Here is a 26,217-nt window from a genome sequence, read left to right on the forward strand (position 1 = left end):
CAAAAGGCCTCAGTCAGCCAGAGGTACCATCCATGGGTCATCTCCTTTGCAATATCTCTTAAAGGTATAAGTCCTTGCTTCCTTCCTGTAGACCTTGATGCTCAAGATTCTTCAACTAATAAATACAGAAATAAGATTCAACCCAAGTTTTCTTGTTTGTTTTTTTAAATTCTAAATCCTATGCACTTTCCATTACACAGAGCTTTCTCTTTTCTTTGTAGCTCTTTTGAATATTACAATGGCATAGGAAGAAAAATAAAATTGAATCAAAGAAATTGCCTAATGGCTCTAGAGAAGATGATTTCATGAATCTACTAGAGTTAGTTATTCCTGAGAGGAATACCTCTGTAAGTGATCATTAAGACAATTTTTCTTAAACTGTGAACTTTCCAAATGGCATAAACAGTCAGACTACAATTATGGTGCCTGAGAATAAACCTTTTTACAGCTAGTAGTGTAAGTAAAGACATTTTTTGTATGTGATAAATAAGTGTAGAGTTATTTAAAATTAGTGAAGAAAGACACCCAGAATATGTATTTTTTTTTTGGCCTAAAAGTCCTCAATTAAAACTGGAGGAAGGTCATTTTTGTGATTTTAAGATGTTGCTCCATTAATAATACATTAGAACTTAACCTTATAATTGAACATGTTGAATACAGGGTAATATTCACATCTAACAAAAGAAGAAACTAAGCCTCCAAGTTCTGACTTTGCCTGAAATAGCTTTGTTAGTAAAGTATGGAGCAGTTCAAAGTGAGCCTCAGTTTTCTTTAATGGAAAATGGAAAATTATAATTACTTGGGATGGAATATTGCTGATGACCCCATATAACTATACCATATAGGTAAAGCATCTTGAATTCTGTATGTTGTTACTCATTTTATTGTTACCACTAATGGAGAGAAGAATTCATCCACTGGTCAGCACAACCGGTAAAGTTACATTGCCTAGAGATACAACAGAAAAAGAAATATCCTTGTGTAAGAATAATTCCCTTTCAGTTAGAAAGTAGGAAGAATACTATTAAGTTGATGTCATCAGTGATTTTGGATAGTGGTTTGCTGCAACAAATGACTCAAATGACTGTTTTTTCCTCCAAGAAACTATGCCTTTTCTCTGTTACTAACCTGGAGAGATAAGAATGGAAAATATATAGACCATTAACAAATATAATACCTAATGCAAGAGTAAGTTAAATGGAAATCACAGTGAGTCAATATATAAAGAATCTGAAAATTATGTTAGATTGATCTTCCCTAATATTAGGTTCAGAATTAAGGCTTACTAAAGTAGAGTGAATATTAGTTGCTAAATGTAGCAATCGTTAGCCTAAGGTCAAAAAAGGAAACATAAATGTCCCCTGGGGAACAAAAAGCTCATTTCTATTGAATATTCATTTATAATTTATAATGATAACTTGTCCTATTTCTAAAAAAATATGAATTGACTTATAGTAAAAGTATAAGACCTTCCAATTCAGTGTGTCATTGGTCACTAATTAAGACCTTAACTAAGCAGACGTTTAGCTTACGAAAACCTCACAAAACGTTATAATGTTATAAATTATATCTAGCAAATGTTACCCACAGATTTCTTAACTCCTGCTTGTCTAAACTCTTAAATTTTGTCCATGGAGATTAAATCAAAGATGCAGAAGAGCATTTTATTTACTTTTTGCCTTTAGCCCCACCTGAAAGTCACTTCTGAGTGTTGAGAGTCTCCTTTGTTGCATAAAAAATGCCTCATATTTCCCCTTCAGCTCATCCTTTCGAGACTCTTTCCAGTGATACTGCTTTTTAAACATCAGTTAATTTGCTCAACTTATTACGGCTGCTTAATGTTTTAACCAATAAAGTGATTTCCTTTTGCTTTTTCTAGGGCTAGGCTGGTTTTATTTTTTCATTATGGTATTCTAAGTCCATCTTAAATTGGCTCACATCTAGTTAAGGAATTTGGTTTCCCATCTTTCCCTAACTTGAATCCTTCACTCCAGTTATTTTGGTCTTCTTGGTATCCTTTTATGCTCATGAGCTTTCCTCTACTTATAAGGGCTCCCTGCATCTTCTTTCAAGCCATACTTCCTGCACTTCTCTATGAAGCCTTCCTCATTTCACTTGAGTTTATACCACTTAATTATTTCATCAAGTACACCCTACCTCTTCACTTCTTTCTCATTTCTGAATATTGTTTCTCAGCTAAGTGATGAGCTGATTTAGGATACTGACAATGGTATTTTTTTTTTTTTCCTACAGTAACTGTTTTTAGTATCTGGCACATATAAGGTGCATAAGAAATATGTGAAAAATTATTTATATTTTATCCATTTTCATGATGGAATAAATGCATTTTCTTTAGGAAAAATATAGTGAAAAAAAAATCTAGCAGCAAAAGAACAGTGAGACTAGAAACGGATGAAAGAACACTTTCCAAACAACCACATTAGAACTGTGCCAGTGTAAGCATGGCACAGTAGGGGCTTATTTTTCTCTTCCCAGTTTAGAAGCCTTATGTGTGCACTGGTAACTTCTACACTTCTTTTGAAATTGGCCTCTTGTGAAACATTATGCCACGCTGTGTCTCATATACCATGAAAAGTTATGTTTTTCTACTGATGTTACTATATTTTTGGACATTGCAATATAAGTATATCTGAATTAAAAATGCTAGTGGAAATGGAAATCAAGCACAACGTTTTAAATGTTAAAAAATACTACACAGACTAAATACACAAATACATAGGAAAATATAGATAAGAGATGGAGGAAAGAATTTTGTTTTTCACTATTCTATTCAGACCATTTTCTTAGCCTTGTAAAGTTGAGTAAGAAAATAAACTTTTCCCTAAAAATACATTTTGAAGTATAATTGTTAAAATCAGAAGAAACTACTGGGCTGTATGCACTGTTGATCTGACCTTGATGATATTTTTTCTGTTGCATGGAGTCTTATTCTGCTCTTCACTTTTGGAGCTTGAAATCCAGAGGCAGTAAGACAGCTCTCCAATAAATTTCAGGAGAACCCCCAAAGTTACGTTCACACCCAAGCCACCTTCTCTTGTTCTGCCTTTTCTATTGTCTTATTTATTGGTCTGCCTCTCTGATTTTCATTTTTATTTTTCCCTTTGTTTTTTCTTTTCCCTTCTACAGCCAGTTCAAAGCATAATGTCTAACATTCAATTAACTTCTATAAAAGCAAATGTTAATCCATTTTATATGGTATTTAAGTTTTAGTCTCTTTATGGAAAACAGATTTTTTTTTAAATCACAAATTTATTTCCAAAGATTTTCTCCCATTAAAGTCTGTTCCCACAAATATGACAGTAATAATGAAATAAACCTTTTGACTTTAAGTAGACATAGATCATATTTCAATATGCCATCACCCTAGAGGTGATACTAGGTGGATCATTACACATAATACCTAAAGGTGTGTTTCAGATGGAAACACCATCAATAGACTTTTAAAAAATATGTTGATTTTAGAATTGCCTTCATCAGTTATTGTGACATCTTCTAAATTAGGTATTTTATGGACCTCTTAATTTTTTATGTACCGTTAATGTATTTTTATAAAGTATTTATGAACTTTTGTATTGATTGGCTCATTTTGGAGACATACTAAATTCATCATCCAGCTTAGAAGTGACTTTAATGGACCCAAAGGTAACACAAAAGGTGTTTCTTTCCATACTGGTTAACAATAACAGCCTATTGTTTGAGTCACATTTGTAAAAATTACACCTTAATATGCAAATCCATTTTTTCATTACTGATGCAGAGCAAGGAAAGCCAACAGAATAGCAAACACTAACATTTTGCCTCTAAGTTCTCACGGACATAAAATAAATGAGGCATGGCTATTGATTGGCCTACATTATCTGCACAGGAACTATTAAAGAGGCTTTTCCATCTTCCTTTCATGGCTCATTTTCTCATACTATCTAATGAAGAGCTTCACTTAAACTATAATGTGCTACTCTCCCGAAAGTACATTTTTATGGTACTAAAAAGCAATACTTGTGTATCAAAGACTGTTTTTACTGCTACATTTATTGGCTTGTTGCACTGTATAAAATTATAAAATAATCTAGGGCAGGGTGACATTACTAGTTCTTTTAATTAATTTCTGATTTTAAAGTTTATTTTACCAATCCAAACCTGCTGAATAACAGATATCACTATAGTATTCACACCACTGTGACACACTTTTTTAAGCCCTCTAAAAATACTTATTTTATAGTTTATCATTATATATACCTTTAAGAGGGGTTTGTTGTGAGGTTCAAGTGATAAATATGTGTAAAATACATTTTAATATTTGGACATTCTGAGTTTAATTAGGGTTCCTCTCAAATATTAATGAGTGAACGTTTGGATGGAAAAATTAGAATTTCATTAGGAAGATCTGGGCTGGAAATAGTAATATGTGAGTCTTCCATTGTTGAAACCAGAGGAAAGAATGAGACCATTTGGGAAGATGGTATGGCAAGAAAGCAGTCAAAGGTGGAATTTTGAAAATGTTGGTGTTTAAGGAGCGGAGAATAAACAAGTACCTGTGAGATCAGATAGGTGAAGAAGGACACATACAGACCAGCAGAGGGTGGTGTCATGGAAACCCAAGGAGGAAAATCCAGGGAAAGGGAGTATCAGATGCCACAGAAAATGATTTTTTTGTTGTTGCTTCTCTCCTCTTGAGACCTGGAAATCAAAGATAGGAAGGTGTATTACCTTCCTTTCCCTTCCCTTCCCTTCCCTTTCTGTCTTTCCTTCATTGTTTCTCTTTCTCTCTTTCTTTCTCATTCTCTCTTCCTTTCTGTTTTACCCAATTAACCAGAAAAAAAAAGTGTATCTCACTTTAATTTGCATTTCCGTGCTACCCACAGGGTGGTATATTTATTGGCAATTTGCTTTTCTTCTGTGAATTTTCATGCATTCTAAGTCCATTACATTCTAAATATATAGGAAAATGGACAAAATATATGGATTATAAAACAGAATATTTGCTACAAATTTCTAGTAAATAAGTTTATGAAGTATCAGTAAGATTATCAACTGTGTGTAGGGTTTGGCTATGTATGTTTCTCAGGTATACCTCTTGCAAACAGGTTATAGGTAGACAGTTGGCTTTTTTTTTCTGCCTTTCCTCCCCAACATTATTAGTCTCTGGCTTTTAATATGGACATTTTAAAAATTGACAATGACAGTATAGTGGTCACTGATATTTTTTTTACTTACTTTTGGCACCTTAGCTTAGTTTTGTTTATTTTTTGTTGTTGTTGTTTGTTTGTTTGTTTTGCTTGCTATGCTTTTTAAAAATTTCTCTTTTCACCCTTGGCCTTGTTGGATTAATGGAGGGTCATTTGCTCCATTTCATTATTTTTATTGGTTCACAGTATATTCATCCTATTTCTACTCTTCAGTGGTGATGATTCTTAAGATTTTGCTAAACTTTGAAAAGTTTTATTTTTCTACCAACATCTGGAATTGATTAGTATCTATATCCACATTCAAGCAGATCAAAAAACTCAAAATACTTTCTCTTTTACCTGCGCCTGTCTTATCCTTAGTCTAAGTAAATAGTTCCGGGTTGCTAACAAGTTGTGTGTGAGGTTTCAAGTATATTTTCATACAAGTATAATGATGAAAAATTTGCTCACCGATGTTGCTTGTATCTTATGTATTTCTACATTCTGGAGTATAATTTTTTTTTCATTTTGCTAGGTTATATCCTTAAAACATTTTTTTTTTTCTGTTGGTAAATAGAGTATTATAAAACATCTTTAGTTTGCTGTACTACTTACATGTCATTTTGCTGATTATGGGATCAAGGTTTTTAATATTTTCCTATCTTCTATCCTCCACTGTAACTTCTAAAATATCATAGAATAATCTGATTCTCATTACTTTGAATATAACCTGGGTTTTTTGGTAGCTTTATATAATTTGGTTTCTGAAATATGGCCACATTTCTCCTTTTCTTATCTTTGTACGTAGTACCCAGTGATCCCCTTTCCATTTGCAGTCATCTTATTTTGTTCAATTTAGGGATCTTTTATTTCTTCTACTTTATTTAAAATTTTTTCTCCTCATCATCTCTATAATATTCCTCTGAAAATTCTGTTAAATGAGTGTTGAAACATTCTTGCTGTTAACTCTTCTGTTTTACTTTTTATTTCTTTATTATTTTGTAGTACAGTTCTGAGGAAACATCTTGCCTCAGTCTTTCAACCAATTTAACTTCACTTTGTATCTAATATATTTGTTCATTTCAAAAATTTTAGCAATTTTTTTCAATTTTCTTCAGAAATTTTGTTTAAAAATGGTTTTCATGGGTGTGATAGTATCTTTCTTTTTTTTTGCGGTGCGCGGGCCTCTCACTGTTGTGGCCTCTCCCATTGTGGAGCACAGGCTCCAGACGCACAGGCTCAGTGGCCATGGCTCACGGGCCCAGCCGCTCCGCGGCATGTGGGTTCTTCCTGGACCGGGGCACGAACCCGTATCCCCTGCATCAACAGGCAGACTCGCAACCACTGCGCCACCAGGGAAGCCTCTATGATAGTATCTTTAATCTTTGGGGATTCTAATCAAAAGTATTGACGTTGGTTTTCCTCAAATGTCTGGGATTCATCTTTCTCCATCTATAGAGGAATGTGAGTTGTGATTATTGGGGTATCTGCTCAGTAATTAGAAAGGAGGACAGGATGTTTAAGAAGGTGAGATATGTTGGTAGTGGATTTTTGTGGTGTGGAGGCACCAAAATTCACTTGAGTCTATGAGTTGCCTGAGGCACAGTTCTGCTTCTTCAATTCTAGCTCCAGTTCTAGTAGTCTTCCAAGTAAAACACCCACATGATTGCTCTACTCAGGTTTTCATTATGGAACTGAAAGACTGAGGATGATGTAAGAACAAAACAGGAAGAGGAGCAATGGCTCCTGAATGGTTAGAATTGGAGAGAGGATATGCCACTTAAGGGGAAACGCAATACCAAGAAAAGTCTCTGGTATCACAGTTTACCTTCAAGTTTGCAATTATTTACATTTACTGTCAGTAAAGAGAAGTTTCTAGAAGGTGACATACTTTATGTCACCCCTGTGGCTGTGCAACTAAAGCACCCAGTAGGGACAAACAGGAAGTTATGCACTACTCTCTGACCAGTCTAGAAAGGTTGCATGAAAGAGATAGGATTGTAGGGGAGAGATCTTTTACAACCGTCTGTGGAAGTGCCCTGACCATAAAGTGATGGCTCCTCAAGTGAGAATGAGGTGAAAGAATGCCATTTGTTTAACAACTAATATGGCCATGTATCGGTACTATGCTAGGTGCTTGTATATATGTCATACCATTTAATTTTCAGAAATGTACACTCATCACTTTACATTTGAAGAAAACCAGGATTAATAAATTTAAGTAATTTACCCAAAGTCATTCATCTGGTAAATGATAAGTCTTTGTTTAAACCTGTTAATGTCAAAATAAAATAGAGATAATTGTTCCCAGGCATTTGAATTGAACTCATTGCAATAGGAGAAGAAATTTGCCTCTTACTTTTTATGAGCAGAAGCTAAGGGAAACATATTGATCATTGACTGCTGGCTTTCCCAAGAACTATTATCATCCAGGACTTTATCAGGTACATCCATATATACATATTGAAGAATAAGAGGTGAAAATGATATTCAAAATCCCCAGGTAAGACTGATTGAGATCTTCTTTCTACTTCTCAGTTCTGCATGTTCTACACTGAGTGCTTTCGAAAACAGGCAAACCATCTGTCTTTGACACCAAGGCTAGGGAATGGCATTCTCAATTCCTCCTCTGCATTTCCAGCTGACCTCCCATTTTTCCCCTATGACTTAGAAAAAAGGTGACAATTATAGCAGCTGTGAAATGTTGGAGATGAAAAGCTTCTCTTTAGGATATGGATAAATGAACCAAAGGTTACTTTCTTGTGAAAGGTACACGCAAATGTTGTGGATATAGGTTAAGTTAATGTAGGTTGGTCTTTTTTCTGAAAGTTAAAGATCAAAAAATCCCACAAAACTCCATAAGTCTTTGAGTAAAAAAATGAGTCCTGGGGTCCTTGGTAAACATTTCCCAATGTTTACCTTAATCTCTACCCCACAGATTAGTATTCTTTTTATCCTGTCATTGTCATATATACATATACTTTTATATCTCCCATGTACTAGACACCTACTGAAAAGGATAGCCTAAATATCTATTAATATTCATTCTAAATGGAATGCTCTATGAATTTATAATTTTAGGATTTAATAGATTTGTGGTATATATGTTGAGTGATTTTTCAAATAAGTCACACATAAACTATTTATATTAATAACTTTACTTTGAAATAGCTAGGAAATTCTTAGAGAGGGGGTAGAGAGTAGATACTACATTTACCAATACAGCTCCAAAAATTTATTATTATGTCTTCATTAGATGGCTGTGGAATGCTTAGCTGGATGCTTACCCAATATCCACCCTCACTTGACTCCAATATTGATTTTGGAAGCAGTTTGTCAGCTATAATATTTTTCCTTGGGTCCCTGATATTGAAAGGTGACCATGTGTTGCATTCTGTTGAAAGAAATGTAGTTGGAAATACTAACAGAGTGATCCTCTTCATGACCAAAAAGGCAATGCCTCATTAAATAGAACCCCTTTGCCCTTCTTCCTCTGATAATTCCCTTTCTGGCTATCTGGCTATCTGGAAGTATGGATAATTGCCTTGAAATATGATAGGATAAAGACTACAAACTAAGGACTATGGATCCTTAGAAAAGGGAACTCTTGTGTCCTTAAAGACATACCTTTTGGGGCTTCCCTGGTGGCACAGCGGTTGAGAATCTGCCTGCCAATGCAGGGGACATGGGTTCGAGCCCTGGTCTGGAAAGATCCCACATGCCGCAGAGCAACTAGGCCCGTGAGCCACAACTACTGAGCCTGCACCTCTGGAGCTTGTGCTCTGCAACAAGAGAGGCTGCGACAGTGAGAGGCCCACGCACCACAATGAAGAGTGGCCCCCATTTGCTGCAACTAGAGAAAGCCCACGCACAGAAACAAAGACCCAACACAGCCAAAAATAATTAATTAATTAATTAAAATGTTTAAAAAAACATACATTTTTAAAAGACATACATTTTATTTTTTCATAAATTTATAAATTTATTTATTTATTTTTGTCTGCATTGGGTCTGTTGCTGTGAGCGGGCTTTCTCTAGTTGCGGCAAGCAGGGGCTACTCTTCGTTGCAGTGCGTGGGCTTCTCGTGGTGACTTCTCTTATTGCAGAGCATGGGCTTCGGTAGTTGCGGCACATGGGCTCAGTGGTTGTGGCGCATGGGCTTAGTTTCCCTGCAGCATGTGGGATCTTCTTGGACCAGGGCTCAAACTCATGTCCTCTGCATTGGCAGGTGGATTTTTAACCACTGCACCATCAGGGAAGTCCCACCTGGGGAGCTTTTAAAACACACATTTCTAATTCACCCACCTTTAATTAATCAGAATTTCTTGGAGTGGAGAATGGAAAATTTGCTTTCTAATAAGCTCTTAAGCTGATTCTTGTACCACCAGTTAGAAGCAGCCTATGGTCTGTATTTGAGAATAGCTGCCTCAATATTTCTAAGCCTGAGTATTGTTTTCTTAAATTCCTGCAACATCAGCTTGTCTTACCCTCATGTTATAATGGGACATGAGTGTTACTTGTTCCCTTGGGTCTGCTTTCTATGTGGAATCTTTTACCATCTAACTGGGATGGGATTTGAAAATAGCATACCTCTTTCACCATTGTACCAATCTGGAACTTTGCTGACTACTTTGATGCTGTTAGAAGACTAAATTCAGTACTCCCTTGCTTGTTGATTTTATTAATGTTCATTATCTTGCCTTATTTGTGAATATTAGTGGTATGGGAGGAATTTGTTCAATCCAAAAATGGCCAAACATAGTGGCCCAGTTACCCTGTTTCTCTATGGGATTCTTGAGAGAGCTGAACAAAGGACAGAAAAGTATATTCCACTTTATTACCAACTTTAAAGAGAAAAGTGTATTCCACTTCATTTCCAACTTTGGGTCCAGACACAAGAGGAACTCTCAACAGATGACCGGGTAACCCTCTAACATGCTCTCTAGAATAGTTAAATTGTCCATTTCCTCTGTAAAACACACTTGCTGATGCCCTGAGCACAGACAGACCTCACTCTAACATACACAAGCATTTCTGCTGCCACCAAGAGTCTGTTATGTCTGCTTTGTTTGTTCAGAAACCTTAGATGTTAGCTGTTCTTATTACCGATATTGCATAATTTACAGAAACTTTCTATAAATTAGTGAAAGGTATATGAGGAAAAACTCTGATTATTAAAACTAAGTTGAATGCTTTGAAAAACCACATAAATGCAACTTATTTTTTATTTCCTGGTTCTTTCACTGAAGACACGCCTTTGTTCAATATACTTTGCAAGGAGTGCCATCAAAGGGTGAATTAAGGCAGAATGGGGAATATAATATGTGCTCAAAATAGTTCTAAATTTTTGTTCATAGTCCATTCCTTAAACTAAACTTTTTAAATATTCTTCAATTTACTCATCCTTTTAGTCCATGAGCATGCACTAGTGTAAGTAGAACATTTAACTCAGAGATTCCTTATCTTTACATTGAGCTTGATCACCAAGGCTTAGAGAGGGAGAGTTATTTTACCAGAACCCCTCCCCAGAAATTCTGGATATCACTACATATCTTTAAATTCTCTTCTTGATGATTTCTCAAGATTCTAGAGGCACTCCCCAATACTTGTCAAATTTAAAAAAAAACACAAGAACCTTAAGAATCCATACTGATTGTAATTCTCATCCTCACATCCCATGAAGCTTTTCACTACTCAAAACCATCCCCTTGGAAAAGGTAGAAAAAAGTTTTATCCTAGTAAACTGACTCTCATTTGGTTTGATAGATAAGAATATGTACACATACAAATTCGACGTCTGCAGGGCCATACTTAAGAGGATATTTTGGAGCCGTTAAGTAGGAGTAATTGGTTTTTGTTGTTTTTCTCTGCTTTATGTCATTTTTTAATCTATACACTATGGGTCATATTAATAACTGAGAACCCTCATCAAATAGCTAACCTTTACTGACTGAGAGCATCTTGGTAAATTAAGCTGAAAAAATATTCCATCACTCCCCTCCATAATTAATGAGTTTGGGTTAATGGCTGCAGCAGCAGTATTTAACATTTATGCCACATCAGCAGTAAATTAGGATCAAGCCTGAATGCAGCTCACTGCATTCCCAGACTTGAGTTGTCACAGGACAGAGAAGATTAAGACTTATGCTGCAGCTTGTATTAATCATTCTTGTGGGTATATTATGGATGTTTGTATACACTTTACTCAATCTTCCACTGGGCAATTTGGTATTTCCCACACATTTTATGTGGGTTGAGAAGGAGCAGAGGGTGTTTCATGGGAGTATTGATTATATTGAATTATGTCTCATAAGTTTGGCTTTCCAATACTTTTAGACAAATTTCCTTAAAAATTTCAGTTTAAGAATTATCATGCATACGACCCAAACTCTATTTAGTGACTTCTAAAATAATCATATAAGTCTTGTTGAAATAGGATCAACTTATGCTAAAACACATTACCTGTATTCCAGAAATACTATAATGTATTCCCCCAAATTATAGTGGTGGAAGGAGCATACAAATAAAAAATATTTAGCAAAATATTCCAATGTTCTATGCACTCTTAGAAGATAGCCTGCTTCTGGAAAGGCACAGAGGATGAAACAAAACTAGTTCCCTGCAACAAAGGGACCAGTGTCTGTCTCCACAATAATGTCTGCTGGATTAGTGAGCAACTTTTTAACTTTGTCTGGGCTTTCTTCCAGTAGGAAGGTATAGGTTTCCAGCCTATACCTTCCTATTACAATGACTTGATGTCACCTTCCTCTGGAACTGCTCCTGCCTTCTCTGCTTGGCACTGAGCATGTTGAATAGTTTCTCTATATGTCTCAACTAAGTCTGTACCCTCAGTACCCAGAATATTAGCACCTTCCGAAAGGGAGTCTGGCTTTATATTTCAACTCCTCAGGGAATGACTATAAACTCTGTCTCCAGCCCACCAATTATGATTTTATATTATTATTTTTATTCTTTAAAAAATTCCACTAAGCGTTTTGTTCCTTGGAACTTGGCAGTGGTTTCATGAGTTAAAGGAGAGTCAGCACAAGATATCTGTGTGAGGTTAAAGGAGTATTGGTTGGAGGCCTTGTATCACCAGCACACTCTTCAGTATAAAAGGAGAAAATCTTTCCTTGCATGAGGGAATACCCTTTGAAAACAGAAATCTAGGCAACAGGAAACAATACAACACACATGTGTACACATAAGAAGGCACATGCATGCCTATGTATCTATATGTATTTTCTTTGGTGGAGAGAAAGGGTTGGAGGAAGTTTCCAGGGATAATTTCTTGATTTTGATAAATGTATCTTTTCTCCAAGTGACACAAAACAATTCTAGTTTTTATGAAACTCAATTACTTGGTAAGTATTTACTGAGCACCTGTTACTTTGCATCAGCCAGTTGTGACACACAAATTTCCAGACACTCTCATTCTGATAATGGCTCTACATTTACTTGAGTGTAAGAAATTGGTGCACAGAATCTTTTACTTGTCTCCATTGTGCCTGTTTTCATCAAGAAAATGATTGGGCTGAAGAACAACTAGTGCTACCTTCAAGGAGATTGTTGGAAGAAGTTAGCAACAAGACCCAACAGTTCAATTCTGCTGGATTCCTAATCAGGCATCAGAAGGGTATCCTTAAATTGATGTCTGTCCAGACACACTGGAATTGATTTTGAAGGCTCGTGCCTTTGCTCCTATCACAAAATTGATCATTAAGAGCTGTGTCACTTGGCCCCATGATTAACGTCATGAAATGTCTGTTTTACCAGTTGGAGAGGGTGCCAAAAACAAAAAGCAGTAGCCGAGTTTTTAGAATCACCCCCTCCAAAGCCAGTTGACAACAAGTTCATTTATTTTTAAATATATATCTCCTGAGTATACACACACACACACACACACACACACACATATGTATGTCAAACCACAAAGGTAGATATCAGGTCCCCTCTTGTTTTCACATCTCCTGATATTTTTACTTACGACAGAGCACAGACCCCATAGGAACTGTAAAACCTCACGGTTGATTTTTATATCTTATTAACTAAGCAGGGTGGGATGTTGTGTGTACAAGGAGCTGCTAAAATCCTCTGTTTATATTTGGATCCTTATCCAGTGATTCCGTGTTTCAGAGTTATTGTGTGCAGTTGCTGCATAATTTCTAGATCAATGGATCTAGATCTCTTTAAAAGCTTGATCACTCTGACTAGTTTGTAAATACTCCTTTCTCCCAGCTCATCAACTGCCCTGTCTCCTTCCATATCCTTCATGAAGGCTTTCCATCTTATTAGGCCTTGTTGATCTTTCTCTCCTCTGAATTCCATTATCGTTTATTGTCATCAACATTTGACACTCATATTTTTACTGTTTTAAATGTAGTATCTTTAAATGAAGTAACTAGACTGTAAGTTCTTCAAGGGAAAGAGCTTCAATTATATTCCTTTGTATCATCCATATTGTCAAGCACTGTGATATGCTCACGTATGCACATCAGTAAGTTGCTAGGTGAACCAACAAATGAATATGTAAATAGGAATACGGTGGAACTGGCAAAACATTTTCTCAGATCTTATGGAAGATGAAACTATTTACAACTGGGCTAAATTATAAACAAAGACATGACTCCTGACAAACAAGAAGTTCTGAAACATTGAAATCTCTCACCAGGACAAATTATAGTTTACATAGAATCTTAGAGATATCTAGTTCATTTGAAGATTGTATTAGGGTTCTCTAGAGAGACAGAACCAATAAGATATATATATATATATGTATGTATGTATATATATGCATGTATATATATATATATATATATATATATATATATACAGAGAGAGAGATTTATTACAAGGAATTATTTCATACAATTATGGCAGCTAGAAGTCTCAAGAGCTGGTTTCTGCAAGCTGGGAGACCAAAGAAAACTAGTGGTGTAATTCAGTCTGGGTCTGAAAGCCTGAACACCAGGAGTGTCAAGGGTAGGAAAAGATCTATGTCCCATCTCAAGCAATTAGGCAGAAAGGGCTGAATTCTTTCTCCAACTTTTTTTTCTATTCAGGCCCTCAACAGATATGGTGATGTCCGCTTGCATCAAAGAAGGCAAACCACTTTACTAGGTCCACCAATTCAAATGCTAATTTCACCAGAAATACCCTCACAGACACACCTAAAAATAATGGTTAGCCAAACATCTGGGCACCTCATGATCTAGTCAAATTGACAGACAAAAATCACCATTACAGTACTGAAGAAACTGAAAACCATGTATGTTAGTGACTTGCCTGAGGTTACTTAGCTGGCTAAGGGGAGAGTCATGACCCAGGTCCTTTCTCTGACAAAGAGTCCAAAATTTTGGAGGTTTAGCAGACAACGTAGACAACTGCGTGAGTATTGCCTGTGGGTTGCAAACAACACACTATAGACAACATTCTCTCAGATACTACTCTGCAACACCACTAAGCTTAGAGTTAAATTTTTGATCCATTAATATTCTAACGGTTAGTTCTTTGTCTACTTTTGTGAAGTAGAAATTTTCTTTAAGTTTAAGTCTCATCACTCTTCAGAGATGAGAGAAATTTACCATCATTCTCTGGGCGTTCCGTTTCTGCTAGAAGCTTCAGAAAAGTCATAGGATGTTCAAGATATTTTAAAAGGAGACTTTGACAAATGGAAATGCATCCAAAAGAAGGTGACCAGACTGGTGAAATGTCTGGAAACACGTCATGTGAGGAATGTGACTGTCATTTTATATTCAGGAAAGTGGTGATGTTGAGTCAGAAAGATGCTCTACGTCCCTGCAGGGCAATGATAACTTCCTCCAATTATTTGAAGAGCTGCCATGTGAAACTAGGATTCTATATTTTCTGAATATCTAGAGGGCAAAATTTGGACCAATGTGTGACAGATACAAGGAGGCTGATTTCCACTGCATGTAAACATTCTTGTCCAATAGTTTGAGTTGTTGTTTCAGCTCCTTTTTCATACCATTGGAGCTGCACTGGGGACCCTTGTCAACAAAAGCCAGTAGCCCCATATTGAATGGGAGATAGCCTGGACGGCCCGAGTTACTTATGACTTCAAGATGGTGTGATTATCTGTCACTAAGCTATAACCAAATGATGACAACCAAACCTTATTCAGCAATTCTCACTCACCTGACACAGGTGAAGAGCATTTTAGGAAAGATGATGCAGTTAGAAGCCACTGCTGACACCAGAACCCCTGATTAATTGTCAGGCTGTAGATGGAACGTAGCCTGTTATCCTGAGGTGTTCGCTTCAATTCTACCTAACTCACCAGTGTTCGAAGCTTTTCCTACAATGGTGAAATAATATACCTCTTTAGGAGGCTGTCTGTATTGATCTACATGAAGGAAGTAGAATGTATTTAAAATAAATCTTTGTCCCCCCAGTCTTTGTAGGTCAACAGTAGATATTGAGTGGCTTATATAAAACAAGTGTAATTTAATGAACTACAGCTTTGAAAGTGTTAGAAAATGAATCAAACTGTAAAATGTGCCAGAGGTTTTAAAATAAAGTCATGTTTCATTGTAGCTGAAATAATGTTCACTGTGAGGCAACATATATGATAGGAATATTCTTTCACTTCTCACCTTAATTAGAATAGAAAGTACATATTTAACAGTTATTTTGAGGTTTGAATGTGACTCAAACTACCATTCTAGTTATAGTTTGTCTTTTATCTTTTTTTTTTTTTTTAATTTCACTAAAGCAGCAGTCAAAGCTCATATTTAGGTTTAATACAGATTTCATTGACCACACAAGTTCATGTTGGAACTCATTTTATTAGACCCTGCACTCAATACAAAACATCAGTTACAGAGGGTCACGCTGCATCTTTCTAGCTGTCACACCAATATCTTGCTGAGTGCCATCTGCAATGTCTCAGGTTCTTTATTTATACTGGAACTCATTTAGTTTGATCTGAGAGCTATTTCCAAAATGCCTTCAGTACACAGAAAAACACTTTATCAACAGTTAGTCCATTGCTTTGGAAGTAGGAATAGCACTAAGATTCTCTATGGTAGTGGATATCTAGATAAATGATGATAATAGGTTTAAGGAGAAACAATATTAATTCTAAGAAAAGTTGTTTTATATTAAATGAATCTACCTGTCCTAAACTTGTGTAGCTCAGAGGAGATTTGGATACCTGGCAGCTCTAGGTTTTGAAACGCAAAGCCAATATTGGAAGCTGGTTAATTCTTCTTATATAATGTATCTGTAATTTAGGAACCTACCACCAGATGAGAGAATTATCTTGGCAGAGCACCATAGGCTAGGTAAAAATCTTTCTTAAACTGTGCTTAAATGATCCTTATAACCTCTGATGGGCCTGCACTCTCAGTCCACACTTCACTATCTTTTCAGGTTAAAAAAGACACAAGTCTGTATTCAGAGAAAGGAAAATAAAGTATTCCAAAAAGTGGTTAATCATGCAGTTTGGATGACAAGTTGTTTGTGGCTGTGGACTCAAGGAAGAAGATTCAACCCTGGTTTCCACTATTTATTAGTTTAACTAAATACTTAGGGTAGTTACAACATCTCTGTGTTTCAGTAGTCTCACTTCACAGATTTACTTTAAGAATGAAACTACTCACAGTGATGAAGATCTTTGCAGTTTGCAGTGCACGTCTGCATTATGCATTTGCAGAAATGAGTCTGAAAAGGTGTCTGCATTATGCATTTGCAGAAATGAGTCTGAAAAGGTGAATTAAAGACAGTTGAAGTCTTCAAGCCCAGACTAAGGAGTTAGAAATTGGCTTCAGGGCTTCCCTGGTGGCGCAGTGGTTGAGGGTCCGCCTGCCGATGCAGGGGACATGGGTTTGTGCCCAGGTCCGGAAAGATCCTACATGCCGCGGAGCGGCTGGGTCCGTGAGCCATGGCCGCCGAGCCTGCGCGTCCAGAGCCTGTGCTCCACATCGGGAGAGGCCACAACAGTGAGAGGCCCGCGTATCAGGGGAAAAAAAAAAAAAAGAAAAGAAAATTGGTTTCATTCTCCCCCTTTATTTTGTAGAGAAAGAGGAGCCTTAGAAATGTTTTGAAAAAGGATTGATAAGTTTCTAGCTTTGATTTAGAGAATTTAATCTGGTGAAATTGGTGAAGGACTTGGTTTAGGTTTAAAAGGGACCAAGACCATTGTCCAGGCAGTTCACTCAGCTAAGAATTGGGTACGGTAATAGAGGCGAGGAGGTGGGAGTTATACCTCATTATAGCTAAGAGGTAGCAATATGCTTTCTTTCTTCAGGAAAGTCCATCTACCCTCTTTCAAATTTTAGATTATAGAAGAACATCAAGGCTTGACATAAGAGTTTGGATATTAAAAAAATAAATAAAGTTAAACAAATGTAAGAATATTGGATGGAAAGCATGGAAGCATTTTAGGAGCAGTGAATAGAAAATAGGCTGAAATCTAAGAAGCCAGTTAGGAAGTGGTCAAATACTTTAGTATTAACCCAGGGTTATTAAAATTCTCAGATTCTTCCTCCTAGCAATACTTTCTCCTTCAATTTTGACCCACCCCACCCCAAGTATACACTTATATATACAATGTATTTTTCTTCTTTGCTCCTATCTGAAATTTACCTAAACTATTGTCATTTTTACCCCTGTACTTGGGTCTTGCACCAGGAATTTCCTGAACAATTCCACAACTACTTTCAAAAAGAATAACTTCTGAATGATTGATTTGGGAACATAATCAGAAACGAGATGCTTTATATTATGGAGGCATTTACATGCTTCTTTACAAATAACTTGAAGAAAGCATTTGAAGATGCAGGCAAAGAAGATGAGAGGTTGGCTCTCAGAAGTAATGAAGAAAATGAAAGCTGGCCAGTTCTTGTTAAACTTCTTTTAGAAAGGAGCCATGTTAATGTATTGGACAGAAACCATGCCTTTTCTGTGTTGTTAGAAGTTTTTGATTTGGTACTGAATAGAAGTGCAACCATTATAAGCTACAATGATTATAATATCAACTCTCTGGAAATTTAAGTGAACCTCACATGAAATCATAGCAGTACATAATCTATCAAACTAGATGAGAATAATTTATTATTGGGGTTGAAATTCTGTTTTGGAAGTACTCCTATTAAAGTTTTCCCAAAATGCAATAGTCATAATCCCCCCAAAATTCCCTTATATGGATATATGTGTGTGTGCATGTGTGTGTGTGTAGGTGTATGATTCCAATAGGTAAGGCGTGCTTCAGTAATAGCACTCATAATGGGAGAAGTGGTGATTGTAGGTATAACCAATGGTGTCTGTTTCTTTAATGGAATTTGGAGACATGCTTATGAAATATATTGCTATTTGGAAATTAGCTAAAAAAGTCAAAAATAAGCATATCCTTATTATATGGGTACACGACTGTTAAAAATTTATTTCTTTCAATATCTAGTTATTTTTCTTCCATCCTTTCAACAGTGATAAAACTCATGCTTTCAGAAAGGTCATCGTCAGTAATAAAGTAATATTTAGCAATGAAATAATCTTTGGCTAAGTTTTGGAAATAAGGACTAGAATCAGTATTCTGTAAAGTTTATAATGACTTTTCCTGTGCTCTTGCACATAGTTCTTATTTTAACATGTTTTCTTTTAGTAAAGCATGTAATATAAAGGTTGAGTCCTATGTTTTCTCTTGCAATATTATTGGTTGCTTGAAATATTTTCCATTAAGGAAGGTATTTACTTGATTCTTCAAAAAAATATTAATTTTCACCTTATTATAAAAATAAGGTCTAACATACTTAAATTTGAATCTCAGTTTTGCCACTTTTAGGCCATATAATCTTGAATTAATTTATCTGCCTCAAAAGCTCAACATATTTATAGCTTATTTTTTAATGAGGATTATATGAATTAATACATGCGAAACGGGCTTCCCTGGTGGCGCAGTGGTTGAGAGTCTGCCTGCCGATGCAGGGGACGCGGGTTCGTGCCCCGGTCCGGGAGGATCCCACATGCCACGGAGCGGCTGGGCCCGTGAGCCATGACCGCTGAGCCTGCGCGTCCGGAGCTTGTGCTCTGCAACGGGGGAGGCCACAGCAGTGAGAGGCCCACGTACCGCAAAAACAAACAAACAAACAAAACTTTAATACATGCGAAACGTTAATATAGTACGTGACCATTAGTAAATACCTAAAAATTATAACTATTATTATGAACATTAATTGATACACTTATGAATTAAATGAGATATCACATTTTTATATGAAATTATATAAACACACATACTTAGCCTGGTGTTGTAGGACTTAACAAATGGTAGTTAAAATCTGTAAGGTAAAAGTCATTGGAAATATAGAAAAAAGTGTGGAAGAAAGCAAAAGTTACCTAAAATCCTATTAGCCAGTGATAAAAAGTCACTATTTTATTTATTTTGTTATGTATTGTTAAATTCAAGGGAGCCTACACTAGGTGACATCAAGATAAACACTTATTTTCAAAGCAAGGGAAATCTTTATTTATAAATGATTATTGATAAATTACAAAAAAAATAAGAGTAGAAGTATGTAAGGTTTGCTTATTTAGTATTGTTGATCTCACAGTAGTGGCACTTTTTTGGAAATGTAAGTTTAAAACCCTTTATTAGTCATAGTATTTTTGCACATGGAAAGCACACACACTATATGAATTTTAAATCATCTGGAACTATAATCTGAATTCTTTTTTTTTTTTTTTTTTCTTTTGCGGTGCGCGGGCCTCTCACCGTCGTGGCCTCTCCCGTTGAGGAGCACAGGCTCCGGACGCACAGGCTCAGCGGCCATGGCTCACGGCCCAGCCGCTCCGCGGCACGTGGGAAATTCCCAGACCGGGGCACGAACCTGCGTCCCCTGCATCGGCAGGAGGACTCTCAGCCACTGCGCCACCAGGGAAGGCCCAGGGAAGCCCCTATAATCTGAATTCTGGATACCCAATATGTGGTCAGTGGATCAGCACCGTCAGCATAACCTAAGCCTGTGATAAATACAGACTCGTGAGTCTTGTCCTAGACCCACCAAATCAAAAATCTGAGGTTTGATTAATGTGCATATAGATACCATGTAACTTATATTCACTTTAAATTTGAAAAACAGTGTTTTCAACCATAATAATAATATTGATAATGATAATAGTAATAATAATACAGAAACAAAGCTTATTGGGTTTACGTATTTTAGCAGAATGATTCAGATAGAAAAATACTCTGCTAGTGAAACTAATAAAATCTTTATGTCATCGTTTTGTGTGAATAAAACCAAAGTGTATGCCCTGTAATAATATTAGTGCCTCATTGTACAAGCTTACTTCAGTGCTGTTTGAGGATTACTGGTTTCTCTTTTGGCTTGTTATTGATCAGAGCTACAGATAGGACACAAATAATTTAGAAGTCTCTAAATATTTAACCCTGGCCTATGCATACTTATAAAATTTATGCTCAAATCCAAAATTAATAGTATATTTAATATCAGTATTCCCCACAGAATTCCACACTGAGAGAGTAACAGTTGGGAACCTTTCAGAAAATAACTAATAGATACAGTTGTGGTCTTCAGTGTGATTCTTGTTAAGAAAAAAAATATAAATAAATCTATTTTTTCATAATGGAAATTGTTTTAATATCTCAAAAGAGCAGGCATATTACATGAATGAGTATGACAAAAATCTTTTTTTTCTATGGTTTTGTATTTACTGTTTCTTTAAATGCAAGATTTCTTCCTTTTGGGAATGAATAAATATAACGAAGAATAATTAGTTCGAATATACCTTAATGGTATTATTCATTCATCCATACATTTATTAATCAGAAATGTTTAGGAGCTACTTATTAGTAGCTAGATTCCTGTTCACATGGATCCCACATTCCAGAGAAGAAGAGAGATAATAGACAAACAAATAAATTAAAAATATGATTATAGGTTGTGATGAATGAAGACACTTTGTGATATCAAGTGTCAATTGATACCCCAAACCCACTTTGGGGTTTATCATCAAAACTACTTTCGGGTTTATCAAGTGGGATAAACCTCTTTGAGAAGGTGGCTTTTGAACTTGAGGCATGAACAGGATCCAGTTGCAGAGTATTCTATGCTTGATTTCCTGAAAAGTAATGTCCTTAGGTGCTGAAGACCATGGCTTATTAGTGGAAGAGTATGTGAGAGCCCAATAAAAAATGAAGGAGAACTATGTAAGGTAATATTTGAGAGGTAGGCTATAGTCAGTTCATGTCAGAGCTTGTAGGTAACAATAAGAAAATTGGGGCTTCCCTGGTGGCGCAGTGGTTGAGAATCCACCTGTTGATGCAGGGGACATGGGTTCATGCCCCGGTCTGGGAAGATCCCATATGCCGTGGATCGGCTGGGCCCGTGAGCCATGGCCGCTGAGCCTGTGCATCCAGAGCCTGTGCTCCGCAACGGGAGAGGCCACAACAGTGAGAGGCCCGCGTACCACAAAAAAAAAAAAAAAAGAAAGAAAGAAAATTGGATTTCAATCAGTGCAATAGAAAGCCAGTGAAGAATTTTTAAGCAGAGTAGTAAAATGATGAATAATGCTATCAAAAGTCTACCCTGGCCAGAGTGTAAGCAGTGGATTATAGAATGGGTCAAGAGGTGGATCAGTGAGAATAGGTAGAAAGCTTTTGCTTTCCTCTAGGTAACAGATGATGGTGGCTTCAACTGATGAAAGAAGAGAGCTGTGTGGATTTAGCTGTATTTAGGGTGCATAATTATCATGGGAAAGGAATTTATTAAGGAGGATCCCCATGTTTCTGGCTTGAGTACAAAGCAGATGTGTCAATTTCCTAAGCAGTGGGGGAAGACCTAGGAAGGTACATCAGGAAAATCAAGAGTTCCAGTTTGGATTAAGTTTGAAAGGTAGTAGATACCTTGGCAATTAACAGAATGGGTTCTGGGAAAGGTTCAAATCCAACTTTATTGGTTATTAGTAGTGGTTCTTTAATAGTTTACTAAAACTGAGCCTTGGTTTTCTCATCTTTAAAAAAGAGGGAGGTTAATAATACCTACCTTATAAGGCTATTATAAATATTAAGTTAGATATTTCCTCTAAAATGATAAGAACAGTTCTGGATACATTGTAAGCCACAAAATAATAATCACTGTTATGATATGATATGACTATTATTATTGGTCACACAAGTGGCAATGTCAAAGAGGCAATCTGGTATAAAAGTATGATATATGAAGGAAAGCGATTGACATTAATTATTTTAAGAAAGCATTTCACCTCATTATACCTTTTTGAGTTAATAAAAACTATCCTAGAATAGTATTTACTGTTTTTTGTCAACTTATCTTTCTCTCCTTTATCCTTCTCTCTTTTGTGGATTGCAGAGGGTTGAGTAGAGTTAGGAAGTAGCATAAGAAGAGTTGTTAGGACAATGGAAAAGACATTCTAATTCTGAAAAGAATATCATATTTCCCTTTTTCAACTTTACAGTTACTCCAAAAGTAAATTCAAACTTTGAATTCATTGAATTAAAATTTTCATGTATAATTAGATAATAATTATTTTTGATAACAGATTTTCAGGTTCATCCAATAATTTTTAAATACTGAAGCTACAAGGAATAATCTGTGTCTTGCATGTTGACTTCATTGTGAATTTTAACCTTTAAGTGTCAGGTTTATTGGCGCAGCAAAAATATTTTCTCCTTTAGATTTATTTTCTTCTTCTCTGCAAGCAGCTACATTATAACAAAATACCATTTTGCCTTCCGGAGTGGAAGACTGAAAGTCTTCAAATATATGAATGTATTTGAACATGAGTTTCATTCTTTCATCTATTTAACAACAAAAAAGAAAGAATTTAATGAGTACCTAGGTGATAGATACTTTGTCATGTTCTGAGAATTCCAAGATAAAACATGACAGTATACTTGCTTTCAAGATGCAAAACCCCAAACATGTGAAGAAGTTTAATCCCTATTGTGTTTCTTTTAAAGCTTTATAAATCATGCTATGTAAATTTGAATTATTATTGTTCTGTTCATTAATATATGGAAATCCTTCTAGAAGCAAATATCATTTTTCTTTTTACATTTTCTTGGCAACGGTGAAATAGGGTTATGAGAAGAGGTTCAGAGCAGAACACTGAAAGTGGCCACCACCAGCATGAGGAGACCAACAAGTCAAACTGGTAAGTGAAAAAGATGATTCATGGGTATCTCTTTTATGCGTTATTAAATCTGTTGATGCTGTTTCTCACACAAAAAAATCTTCATAGCTTATAAATAAAAATGAGAATGCTTCTAAAACGTAGCCTATGAAATTTATTCTCATTACTTAGAATACCTTAGGGAGGTGGTATTAGGTAGAAAAAGTCACCAATTCTGCTATAGACAGACAGGGATTTAAAGTAGCTATGTGACATTGTGAAAGTTGCTTAATTCTGTCATTCATACTTTCCTAATTTTAAAATGGAGATTATGGTAGCTGCCTAGTTATATTTTCCTAAGAATTAAGTAAGAAATTGCATATGAACAACCGAACATTTCCTTAGCAAAGAAAAAGCTAAAAGCTAAAAGTTATGACTAATATTTATTGAATACATTCCACCTGCCAAGTACTAAATACTGCATACTTTACTTCATTATTTTATTGAATACTCACAACAACCTTTAAAGATACTTTTAAAGATAGGAGCTATTATTATTCTCATTTTACAGATGGGGAAACAGTGCTATTAAAAGATATGTGGCCTGCCTTAAGTCACAAATTGCTCCCTGAGACAATTGTTTGAATGCAGTTCTGTCTGATGCCAGAGTTTCTGTTCTTGTATTTACTCATAAAGCCAACAAACATTTATTGGGTATCTAATAAATGCCAAGCTTCTTTTAGCTGACCTGCCATGCTATTTCCCAAATGATTTTTACTTAGACTATAACAACCATATACTTATATGAAGTCTTATAGCTTACAAATAATTTATGAATAAGTAATTTTGTTTAGTATTCACATAATTTCTATGAAAGACAAAGTAGGGCCCATTGCTCATATCTTTACAGATGGAGAAATTGAGGTCCCAATAGGTTAACTGACCTACTGGATATAGCTCAGTGCTTCTCAGACCCTGTGGTTAAGGGTCAGTTTACTGTTAATTCATTTTAATCCATTACAGACTGAATGCTTTTATAAAATTGCTAAAAATTAATTACTAGAGAAATGAAATGATTAAACGGTAGACACAAAATATACAAGTCCACATATTTATTATTGTCATTATCTTACAGATATATAATCACCCTAATAAATGTCTATAAAAGTTTCTAATGCTTATTCTCCATTTCCATACTCCTCATGGTGCAGACCAGTTAGCATGTGCAGACTGACATTAGCCTGTAAACCAGACAGTAAATCATAGCATCAGTAGAGCTAATATGAGGCAAATGTAACACTCAATCCTAGACCTTCCATCTTCTAGCCCAGGTCTTTTCATATTGCTCCGTTCTGCCTCAACATACAGCCAGAAGCCTGTTTTATAATCTAAGGGACAAAGAGATCAAATTCCAAATTGTTCACATGCAGCCGTTGCAAGAAAACTGACAATGACAAAATATCTTAAAATAGTTGTATGAAAGAATTGACATGAAAAAAAGTGAAAAAAAAAAGTTGAAAGTTTATAGGAATGATTTATTTTAAATTTATTTATAAGAAACCAAGACTTTAAAATTTTGATATGTGATATATTGCTGATTTTCTCATGATATGTCTTTTTCTCCCTCTTCTTTTTTCATTATGTTTATTCTTTGAAAAGTTAAATTGTATTTAGAAGGCTGGGCTTTGTCATTTCCTGAGCAGTGTATAGACCTTGTATAATTCTAAAAGATAAAAATGGATCTTGACCAGCTATGAAATGAAAATGAACTCATCTTCCCACTATACTGATAAAGCCTGAAAATAAATGTAACTCATTTATTTCAAAAAAATACCAAAGAAAATTACAGCACTTTTGGGGCAAAGTAAAATGAACAGAGTCAGCAATGAAAATTCACTTTGTAAGACAGTTTTGTGGCTTTCTCAGTTCTACTGAAATGGATCCAAATATTTACATGTGTTATGTTATTAATGACTATTTTGCCCAAATATTTACATGTGCTGTTATTAATGACTATTTTGCCATCTGTGTCAAAGTCATATTGCACAGATGTTCAGGAGTAACTTTTGGTTGTGAGTAAATATTAGAGGAAGATTGAATTTTCCTCCAAATACGGCTGGTGGGATGGTTTTTTAATCCTAGTTTACGATGTCAGAAATAGTTGCTTTTTTGGAAGTTCTACCAGCTTAACTGTGCTTGATGCAGATTAAAATGACTATAAGGGCATAGAGAAAGATGAAAATTTATGACAAAATTCAAAACTGAGACTTTCAGCCAATCTATTATTAGCTTCTGGGAGGACTCCACATTGTTAAATTGAAGTTCACAGTCTGGAGTAGAACAAACCCATGGCCTTAAATAATATAGAGAGACTCTGTGTTCCTCACTTACTTTCTGCCCACTGATTCAGAGATTCAAGATTTGTATGACTCAGAAAGCTAAGCAGCCATACCTTGGTACCTCCCTTCAATCAATGCCTTTATATCAATATCCATTTGAGGATTATCTTTCCTGCTTCCTCTGAAAAGGCTAGAAAGAAAGGAAGGACTTAGGGAAATACATTGTAACCAAGGAGAAAGACAGTCCCTATAGGTGTTGCAGGTGTGGTGATAATGGGAATAGTGATGATAGTACTGTGTGTGTGTGTGTGTGTGTTAAACTCTATCAGATCATCAGAGAACAACAGAGTGTGGAGAGAAGGTGGTCCACCAACATTCTAGCAGAGGTCTTTTATTTGAATGTCCGATACCAATTGGAATTTAGGCCTGAGATTGTTCACAATTTACTCTTCAACTGTGAAGCTTAGAGTCTTTCTACTAAAAACCATGTTATCAGTAGGACTAAGGGCTAAGGGTCAGTCTTATGACTTGTCTGTCGAAAAATACTACCCTTCATTAGATTTTATCACATTCTC

The 26,217-nt window shown here is 35.7% G+C and overlaps 1 protein-coding gene across 12 annotated transcripts in view; it reads left to right on the forward strand.

Annotated features, from left to right (window-relative positions):
• Positions 1–26,217, forward strand: part of LINGO2 (leucine rich repeat and Ig domain containing 2) — a 1,237,500-nt gene that overhangs the window by 693,419 nt on the left and 517,864 nt on the right. For all 12 annotated transcript variants that reach the window (XM_067041380.1, XM_067041378.1, XM_067041375.1 and 9 more), the window contains one exon: positions 23,271–23,345. The gene's annotated coding sequence lies outside the window, so the exon portion shown is untranslated. The remainder of the gene's footprint in view (positions 1–23,270; positions 23,346–26,217) is intronic.

Source organism: Kogia breviceps, chromosome 8 (genome assembly GCF_026419965.1).
Source record: "Kogia breviceps isolate mKogBre1 chromosome 8, mKogBre1 haplotype 1, whole genome shotgun sequence".
Classification (NCBI taxonomy): domain Eukaryota; kingdom Metazoa; phylum Chordata; class Mammalia; order Artiodactyla; family Physeteridae; genus Kogia; species Kogia breviceps.